The sequence below is a fragment of the Sinocyclocheilus anshuiensis genome, unplaced genomic scaffold (genome assembly GCF_001515605.1).
Source record: "Sinocyclocheilus anshuiensis isolate Anshui unplaced genomic scaffold, SAMN03320099.WGS_v1.1 scaffold1225, whole genome shotgun sequence".
Lineage (NCBI taxonomy): Eukaryota > Metazoa > Chordata > Actinopteri > Cypriniformes > Cyprinidae > Sinocyclocheilus > Sinocyclocheilus anshuiensis.
The window spans coordinates 436629-447766 of NW_015552623.1; the positions used below are offsets into that span (position 1 = coordinate 436629).

The 11138-nt window shown below is 34.5% G+C and overlaps 1 pseudogene; it reads right to left on the reverse strand.

The window, feature by feature from the left end:
• Positions 1-10208, reverse strand: part of LOC107666293 (plasma membrane calcium-transporting ATPase 1-like) — a 17075-nt pseudogene extending 6867 nt beyond the window's left edge.
• Between the last annotated feature and the right edge of the window lie 930 nt (positions 10209-11138).

Genomic DNA, 11138 nt, shown 5'->3' on the forward strand with positions numbered 1-11138 from the left:
CACAGGAGGAGGGGATGACGAGACACACCTGGGAGCAATAAAACCAAGGGAAACACCTGGGACAAATGAAATAAACTAATCAGGACAGGAACAGGAAACTAACCAAATAAGGGCATGGGAAGGCACATGGGGAGCAGGAGACACACAAAACATGGAACAGAGTCTGACAAAAGACAAGTTATAACATAAATGTAACAACTTAAATATAGCATAATCTATACAAAATATATATATTTTTAATATAATATATGACACCGTATTATATTTATTCTGTTATACTAATTTGTGATGTGACATATTTTACAGAAACTTATGGGGTTTATGCAGCTCGTGTTGATGCTATTAAACTGAAATGAGGACAAGTTAATTCATATTAATTCTTCACCCAAATTTATATTCTAATATCATTTGTCATTTAACAAATATGCAAATTAGAAGCATTTTCTCTTGTGGTAACAGTTTTTGGACCCTGTGTATATTTTAAAGTACATTCAAAATATAGTTTCTTACCATTATTTTTGAAGTATATGCACTGTTAACACTAATGCCTGTGATGAGAAGATTCATGATGTTGCCAGGAATCGGATCAGATTCCGGAACCTTCTTGTAGTGTCTGTCTCCAATATACACCTGAACCACTGTCATTCTGTTCATGGTTAGGGTGCCTGTTTTATCAGAGCAAATTGCAGTGGCATTTCCCATCGTCTCGCAAGCGTCCAGATGTCTCACCAGGTTGTTGTCCTTCATCATTTTCTACAGAGAATGACATTGATGATTTTACTACAGTTGTAACCTTTGTATGTATAAGTTTGTCATGAGACTTCTGCAAAAAAACAGACCACATACTTTCACAGAATAGGCCAATGAGATGGTGACAGCAAGTGGTAAACCCTCAGGCACGGCAACAACCAGCACAGTTATGCCGATGATGAAGAACTTGACAAAGTACTGGATGTAGATAGGAGTGCAGTCTTTAATCCAGGGAAGCCCTTGGATCCAGAAAGTGTCCACCAAAAAGAGCACCAGAAGAATGAGAACTGTGATGGCTGACATGAAGAGCCCTGGGGAAAAAAACACACATGAACATTACATAACCTCTTAAAAGCCTCTCTTTGAGTTCTTATACAAGGAAAAACATATTAACATAACAATATTTACCTGCTTTTCCGATTTGTACAGCTAGTTTGGTGAGCTTCCCTTGAAGTACTGATTTCTCTTTCTTTGGAATCTTGTTTTTTTTAGGCTCTTCTTCTGTTCCATCGTCACTGTTAAGGGGCTCCATCTCCACTCTGCCTCCATCCTTTTCTGAATGAGAGTGATGTTAAAATAAATCCAATTTAAATGTACTTATAATCTGTTTTAAAAATGTTATACTGTACAATGGCTGTGCATGTATCAAACTACCAAAAATGGTTTGTCATGTAACATAAAATGCTTTTAAAGTAGCTGGTTTCATTTACATCAAAATATGATTTAATACTACAGAATCAACCCAATTTCATTACATTATGATATGTAAAAATTACAATATAGCTTCTTAATGTAACTACTGCATGTTCATTTTTTAAAGTGCAATAATACGTTTTCAACATTGATAATAATGCTTTCTGGTTCATGGACATTGAAGACTAGAGTAATGGCTGCTAAATATTCAGCTTTCCATCACAGAAAGAAATATTTTTTAAATATATTAAAATTTAAAATTTATTTAAATTGTAATAATATTTCACAATATTACTGTTCTTACTGTATTTTTTTTATCAAATAAATGCAGGCTTTGTGAGCATAACAGACTTACAAAAACATTAGTCTTACTGACCCCAAACTTTTGAACGGTAGTGTATTGCGTTCTGATGTTCATTTGGCCAATATGAGTTTGAATTCTGCTTGCAACATTTCTGACAGTCCAATATTTACAGTATGTGTCTGCCTGTATGTGTTTGTATGTGGACAAGAGGAAAAAGCAGAGCTGTAAGGCCAAAGGCCCTAATCTTCTTACTGCTAATCAGCATGAAAAGAGTGAAGAGCACAGTTAGCATATATTCACAGGACATTCTCGCAACTTGTACACTCAATACATAAGGAAAGAAAGGCACACAATGTGTGCCAAAAGAGCAACTACTGATTGAACTATGTCACCGACTGCTATTTCTTGTGATGTTCCTGCAGTGGTTCTCAACCAGTTTTGACATATGTCAAAAGTAACAAAAATAACCCTTATATCAAACATTGAAATTTGTTAATAATAAACTTCATAGACCCATCAATGTAAAAAAATTATATAGGCTGAACAGGGAAAATGTCAAATTTGGTTTCAGAATGTCTCTTGATTTTAGAAAAAAACAAGAACACGAACACAAACCCATATTTAAAGCAGTCTGGTTCATATTTTGTCAAATCTTGCATAGTTTTGTTCATGTTTTCTGAAAATGAAAGCATGTCATCTGCCTAATTTGATTAGATTTATCCAAGTGACAGATGAATTAGCACCAAAACACTGTATTGGTCCAAGTTTGATGTATGATATATATATATATATATATATATATATATATATATATATATATATATATATATATATATATATATATATATATATATATATATATATATATATATATATAGGAGGCAATGCACAATTATATGGTTAGCTGCATTTTATTATTTGCAATTAGCATTGTTTTTACCCATCAGAACAGACCTGTGACCCATTTTTACATCACAACCCACCAGTTGAGAACCACCGATCTAAAGGAAATGCTATGACATACAGTTACAGCATATATGCTAATACAAACCTTTCTTTTTATCTGTTGCATCTGGCTTTTTGGCTGCTGAAAATTGAGATGGATCAATCAGATATTTGTGATATCTATAGATACAAGTAATTTGGAAATGATGTGACTCTTCTGGCATCCTAGTCATGTAGGTTTAAAATGATGCATCTAGTCCCTGGCTAAAGCATTTCAAATAGTTTGCCTATTTAATAATAGCTTAATTTTGGGGGGAAAACCTAAACTTGGTTAGAACAGAATGGATACTTTAGTTATTATTTTGGAAATGCGTTTCAGAAACCCATCTTATTAAGGAACATACTTTTCTTTTTTTCTTTTTTCTCCTTCTTCTTCCTCTCTTTTTCTTTCTTTTTCTCTTCTTTCTCCCGCTTTTTCTCCTCCTTCTCCCTCTTTTTCCTTTCCCTCTCTTCTTTTTTCTCCTCATCGTCATCATCATCATCATCATCATCTCCGCCTCCAAGGAGAGTGAAGATGATTCCCATCTGAGAGTTCACCCCCACTGCTGTGACCAGCATTTTTCCGGAGCCCTCCATCACATGCGTGCCTGAGTAAACAGGATAAAAATGGGCATGTAACCAGGTGTTGTATGTAAGTGCTGCAATTGCAAAACTGCATCAGTCTTGAAATTTTGATTGTTACCGTTATTGTTACTTAAAAAAAGCAGAGCAAAACCTGAAAGAAGCATAGGGTCTTTGTCCACAGTTTTTTTGACATGGTCCGACTCTCCAGTGAGCGAGCTCTCGTCAATTTTTAGATCGTTGCTTTGGATTAGTACACCGTCAGCAGGAAGGAGGTCACCTGCAAGCACAAAGCAAAGGACAGATGGTGTCGTCTGAGACACAACAGACAGATGTTTGCATCGCAAGCCAAAAGAGAGGTTTTTAATCGAGCACGGCAAATGCCAAACAAAACAAGAAGAAACAAACAGACTAATGAAAAAGAAACTATTTCTATATGCTTTAACATTATTTTTTAAAAGAATAGCTAAGCCAAAAAAGATCATTTTGTCATTCACTTGTCTTTCCAAACCTATATGCTGTAATTTCCCATAAATGTTTTTTCTTATCTTCACACAGCGCTTTTCCATAAAACAACAGTTCATTCCATGGATGTCAAGCTCCAAAAAGGGAAAAAAATACCCCTAAAAAAAAACTTTAAAAAGTAGTTAATTTCTTGACTTGCCTTGAATCTTTAATCTCACACACTGACATGCAGAATTTAAAAAATGGTTGTAAAAGTTGTAAATAAAAAGATTGAGTAAGTCTTTCTACTTTAAAATTTCACGTTTAATTGAATGTGTTACTTGCTTTCTTTGTAATTATTTCGAAAACTGAAAATTCAAAAAGTGAAAAAGCACACCATTTTTTTTGTCCATTTTTGAAGCTTGACTGATGAGGTCATCATAAACTGTCACTCAATGGCAAAAGCTGCATAACAATTCTTAAAAAAATTTTCTTCATAAATCTTAAAGGGATCCCCGGGTATTAAGACATGTATAGCTTAATATAATAATGGCGCCCCCCATAGTCCAAAATATGTATAAAACGATGTGATTTTTTAAATAAAAAAACATCTTTAATGGGTCTTCTACTACCTATTTCAGGAAGATACATCATTTACCTTATATTAAGCCATACAAGTCTTAATACCCAGGGATCCCTTTAAGGGAGAAGCGAGATCATTTTACCATATTTTACTTGTGCAATGTCTCCAACCACAATCTCGGCCACAGGAATCTGAATGACTTGACCAGCTCGGAGCACGGTGAACTTCTGCTCTTGTTCAATGCGGCTCTGCAGTCCACGGAATTGCTTTTCTTTGCTCCAGTCATTAAAGGCTGTGACAAGAACCACGCAGATGACAGACAAGAGGATGGCAGCACCCTCAATCCAGCCCGCCTCTGCCTCACCCTCGTCCTCAACTCCTCCAGCCGCCCTACCACAGTCTGCACCAATGAGAAAGTCACAGTAAGAAATAGCTACTACAGCAACTTGTGTGTATAAGTCTTATATTATACATAAGATTATATATACACTACTGTTTAAAAGTTTGGGGTCAGTAAGATTCTTTTAAACTTTCCATTCATCAAAGAATTCTGGAAAAAAACAGTTTCCACCAAAATATTAAGCAGCAGAACTGTTGTCAACATTGATAATAACAAGAAATGTTTTTTGAGCAGCAAATCAGCATATAAGAATGATTTCTGAATGATCATGTGACACTGAAGACTGGAGTAATGATGCTGAAAATTCAGCTTTAATATCACATGAATAAATTATATACAAAACAGTTATTTTACATGTAATCATATTTTACAATAGTATTGCTTTTACTGTATATTTCAAATCAAATAAATGCAGCCTTGGTGAGCATAAGAGAATTTCTTCAAAAACAAGTCTAAAATGTTAATAGGTTATTTGAGGTACATTATAAGCAGGGTATACATTTAGGAAGGAAGTGAAGGACTGTGCAATTGCAAACACAAAATAACATGATTTGCAGGGTTTTACTGCTAAATGCACAGCAGGGCTCAGGTAAAAGTATTTTTGAAAATATTTTTTTCTAAAAACAGAGGCCCTGGGTGAGCTGAATACATAACAGCACTACGTCACCTTCAGGGCATGTTACAATTTCAAATTCATTGTTATTCAACAGCACCACTGAGTAAGAGAAACAGGCATATTATTCATAGTGAGCTTAAAAGCCCTATGATACTCACGTTCTCTCTCGGCATCAGGAGGTTTATAGAAGGAAAGGCCTAAAGATAGTATGGCTGCAACTTCCAAAATAATTAGAGTCACATCCTGCAATGTTTCCCACACTAGCTGAAGGAATGTTTTTGGCTTTTTAGGAGGTATAAAATTATTTCCAAATTCTTCTTTTCTTGTTGCAATGTCATCAGAATGACCACTTAACCCTAAACAGAGAGAAAGAGCAGAATAAACATTTAAATATTTGGTGTAGAAACTATTTTCACTCAGATATTGCTAGCAAATTTCACAAACAGCAAGTAACTCATTGAACGTTAGTCCAATAATCTGTTTTATTTATTGTTTTATTATAATTTTTTTTTTCAGTTTATCGCATTAAGGTTGCATAAAATTTGAGGGTATAGATTATAAAAATATGAAGATTACTGTCATAAAACTGCCTTTTTGCATTTTTCCAATTTCAAAATAGCTTGTTGTTTTGGTTGTAAAAATATTATACCATTGCTATTACCATAGAAAAATAAGATATACCATTACAGTCAAGATAGCATAATTTAACACCTCCGGATTGTACAAAGATTTCTGATGGGTCTCTGAAGATTATTATTAATGACAATGTTTGAATTACATATGACTTTTAGATGACCTGAACATCCTTATGGCGTATCTCTATATGTACTGAGTTTGCAATTTAAAAACACATTTTGAAAGAGTACAGAGAAAACAGGTCAATCCTCAAACTTGTTCTCGCTATATTTTAAAATGCTTGAGAAATTGAATTGGATTTGGAGATGGTTTTTACTTTGTTTTGTTTTTCATTTTAAATATAATGGATTCCAAAAAAACCAAGATTTCCACTCCCCACACAAGCAAGAGCACAGCCTAAACACTAACACAGTGTAATCCCTCTCTTCCTTCCCTTGCTCAGTTACAAAACGCTAGTTCTCTGCCCCCTCAAAGGTTTACTCACTGTTGGCAAGGGCAAAAATGAATGTAAACCCCATGCAGCAGAGCAGCGGCCAGTGAGATTAGCGTGAAGCGGAGCAATGAAGAGCCTGCCTCGGTTTAAGGTGAGTGGGATTACATGAGGTAAATTGATCTGGTCCCACCTGTCACAACTACAACTGTCTGTTATGGCTCATGACAGAGCTAAATATGCCAGTGCAGAACAGTAAGCCAATGCATATCGAACTGGAAAATATAGACGGATGACAAGGTAAAAAACAATAATCAAGGTCAGATTTTAACAAGAGATAGGACTCTTTCATAACAGATGGATTGTGTATTTCTAATACACATAAAAATCTTAAATGAAAGAATCACAAGAGGAGAGTGTAAACATATTTCACTGGAATTCTCAAGGGAAACATAAGCTGATCATGGTGTTAGACAAATGATTGGAGTTCAGCTTGCTGAAATAATATGAAGACAGATTGGTCTAAACTAGAAGCACAGAAGAAGATGAATAAAAAGGTGAAATGAGCAAAAAAGGAACTGTAAAATCCAAAAGGACATGATGGCCACTTTTGATAACCTGGACAATTAAGCGACAAGAAAGGCAATAATGCCCGGCGGTTAAACTTTTGTCAGCTGACTGACGCATAATAACTGTAATTTAGTTAGAAATGATGTACTGTAATAAACCTTTTAAAATACTGGTCATATTATTCATTGTAGCTTTCATTCATAACCAGGGCACTTGGAATGATTCAGAAAAACACATAAAACAGAAATAATAATTAAAATTAATAGGGCTGTCAATAGTTTAAAACAACTTGAACAATTCATAATAAAAGGTCCCATTAGTTAACGTTAGTTAACGCATGAATGCTTTGATTTTAATAATGCATTCGTTAAAATAACCATTGACTAAGATTAATAAATGTTTAAGAAGTATTTTTCATTGTTAACTGTTGTACACAAAATGTGACTTTAATGAAAATGCAAAATTATATTCTGTAAGACACGAGTTAGACTAGAAAAATTGAATATATCCAAGTAAATTATATTTGCTTGTTGAAAATCTGCATAATATGGTCAAAAATTGACATGCTATTAGATTAGCAACTGACTGCATTAAGTGGTAAGATTTTCTCTTAAAAGACATGGCCTTTCAACTAAACTATGCAGACAAACTATGTACCTCGTTATATGCTCCATTATAGCTCCACTGTCAAAGGGAGATTCTGAGAGTGTTTTAATGCTAAAATATGGCCTTTGATGAAAGCGACAGTGCTAATGGCTAAAGGAAAAAGCACATGGAAAAAGATGTCTGAAACGTCTAATTGCTAATTAGTTTTTTAGCTCACGCATTCATCTGAAGCGATTATGCTACACTTGTTACAGAGACAGTCTTCCAGGAAGAGCCTGAGGTTAAGTGCTTGCTCAAGGCTGAAATGGTGAGAGATTATGGATCAACCACTGTGAAGTTTGAACATACAACCTTTGCTCAGCTCAGATCTATAACCACCAGGCTAAACCAGCCTCAGCGTCACTAAACCGTTTGGTTAAATAAGACCTGCAGCTTAGCAAAACTGAAAGTGATGTTTTATCTAGAAATACATGATATATTGGTACCATCTTGGTAACCAGCCGATAATAGAGATTTTAAAAATGATTGGTATCACTTAATATTGGATATTTAATTGTGCATGCTTATTTCCTCTATTTTACATTTAGATTACCTTTATTGGCATCTAAAGCTCACCTATAGTTAATGTTTATAAGCACACAATTTTATACACTGTTAAATGTAATCTTAAGCAAATCTTAAAATGAATATACATTCTTAAACTGTATATTATAATGTTGTGGTGCCTAAATTAACTTTTAACATTTAAAATGTTAGTGTTTTATTTTTAATTTATTTCAATTCAAAATTGACCATTTATTGGTTAATACTGGTTCTAACTTTTGGTCCACTTTTACCAAGTTTGGTGATAAAAGAACAGTGCATATTATAAATGTATTTTAATGCATAAACATTAACATTGGTAGCAAAGGAATTATTTACCATCTATTGGTGATGATTTTAACCTGGAACAGAGTCCCTGAACATCTCCATAGCACTCCTGAATCCTTTGTAATCCATCTGTCCCTCTGAGTTCCATGAGTGATCGAAGTTCTTTGAGTGTGCAGCCAAAATCTCCATCATGATTGGCGTCTGCCTTATACTTCGACTCACGGAATGAGTTTTTGGCCATAGTCCTGCTGAAGTGCACCAAAAAGTGGAGGAGAAGTGGCTTCCCCTGAGGTAAGCCGTGACAATATCCAGACTTAATTCCTCAGGGATGCAAAAAGCAACTCTTCTGATGACACACCAGATGTAATTCAAATGCCATTTCCATTTGATTTTCCGATCTATCTTCTCTCATCTTGAGTTGACTGGAGTCACAGAAGGTAAAATCTTCAAGTTTGCACCAAGTTACATCTATAACAAAACAAAAGCAAGTACATTACATGCTCTATCATTCCCATGTCAGCTTATATGACCATTTAGCACATGAAGCCAAATAAAATGTGATTATTCGTGTACTGTCGTAACTGCCAGATCAAGTGATAGCACTGTCAATCAACAAAGGAAGTCAGATCAAACCGTATGGCACTGGTTAAGGATGATGTTGACAGGTATGCAAAGTGACAGTTGGCTTTTGTAATGGCCCATGAGCGGAAAGATCCGTTACGTCTGCTTAAAGAACAGAATGCTAAAATTAGTTCTGTTACATAAAACCGGCATCTCGTCAAGAAGAGAGACCTGCCAAAGGCAACAGACATGACTCAGAAGTTGTGTTCAAAAAACAGAGTGAGAAATAAGGTTTTAGAGGGTATTCAAAAGAAAGTGTAACTGAATGGAAAAAAATGTATATTAGTATTATTTATATATTTTATAGTAGTTATTAAATATATTATCAGTTATCATTTAAATTTTCTTGTTCTTTTGACATTTTTTTTTTACTTTTAGTTTTTAAATATTACTATTTCGTTTTTTTTTTCAGTTTTAGTTTATTTCTATTATAATTTCAGTTTACTTCAGTAAAGGCAGCATTTCTAATGGTCATTTAGTTTAAGTTTTAGTTTTATAATTACCCTGGATTGAACAAATGAATAAACAATTTTCACCATAATCAGCAATGAAATCTAGGATTTTTATAATTGTAAATTATGTTGAGATTCAAAGGCAGTGACATCTAAAGCCCTCTCAAAGGTCATGGACAACAAAATATGTTCATGTGTCATCTTGAATAAATGTACATTTTAAGACTTTAAATCACCTCTTATTTCTTTGAACTATTGGAGTTTTACCTTTACCTTTTTATCTGCATCCCAATTACAGAATAAAACATCTGAATCGCCAAACAAATGACTGAAATAATAACTTTACAGAAGCACTAAACTAAAACACACCATGATAGTCGACCTACCTCAATTCATTATCATAAAACAGATAGAAAAGTACTTACCGACATGTCCATTCCTGCAACAACGAGACAAATGCAACCCCTCGACTAGCACAGTCAGAAGGTGCTGCTTTCAGAGACTGAGCGACTCGCCGTCACGTACAATTACTCCAAACAACACAAAGTCTGTACTACAAAGCGTCATGCCAAATATTCTCCTTTACTACATACAATTATTTGACCTTCAGTGGACAGTCTTGAGGAGCACAGTTTCCATTAGAGGAAATGGCTTGCTGAATGATTATCTCAGGAAAGCTTCTTGCTTAATCTAATTAGTCAATCTTGTGGCAGTAGTGAGACACACAGCCACTGCTGCTGTAGGGAAGAGTATGCGCTGTTGAACACAGACAAACATATTTACTCATTCCTAGATAGTACCCTCAGTTCATTCAGACTTCTGAGGGAACTAAGTGCAGCCGGATAAAGCCTGAGGCACAAGAGTTACTCTTCTGTATACAAAAAGCTTTTATTTGGTACATTTATTTGAATCACAAATAGACCTGTAAAAAAAAAGAGGAATTTTATAAAGAATGGCAAGAATAAGGCTGAAAGAACAGCCTGAATGTCACTATTAGATGTTTTATGTACACAATAATTTATGTGAGGAACAAAGATTATCTTTTGATAAAATATATCTAAAGAGCACCTTATTCATTTATGTGCCACACTAAATGCTCTCAAAATAAACTGAATACGGAAAGAATTTGTGAACGTTTCTGTGACACAAATGCTGAAAATCTATATTTACTCATGCTGTGAATGAGGAGTGTGAGTCACATTGTGATGCTGCATGATGCTCTGGAAGTCAGATGTGGAAACTTACTGTCTAAATAAAACGAATAAGTGAGAAATGTTAATGAATGAGCATTTGGCAGGAATAATTAGCCATTTTAGAGGACAAAATAAATCTCTATATCTCTATATCAGGACATTCACTACCTAATATGTCTATTGTTGTATAATTTGCTATATGACAACAAACATCACATAACACCTTACCAAAATAGCCTATTTTGTTTTCAACAAATAAATAACTTCAACTTCTTTTCACATAGGCCTAGCTCTATCATAATACACTTTGTATAGAGAAATCCAGTAGTCACTGTCTCAGTTGACTTGAACTGTAGCAATGGCTCATGTTTATGGACAAAATAAAGAATAACTAGTGCTATCAC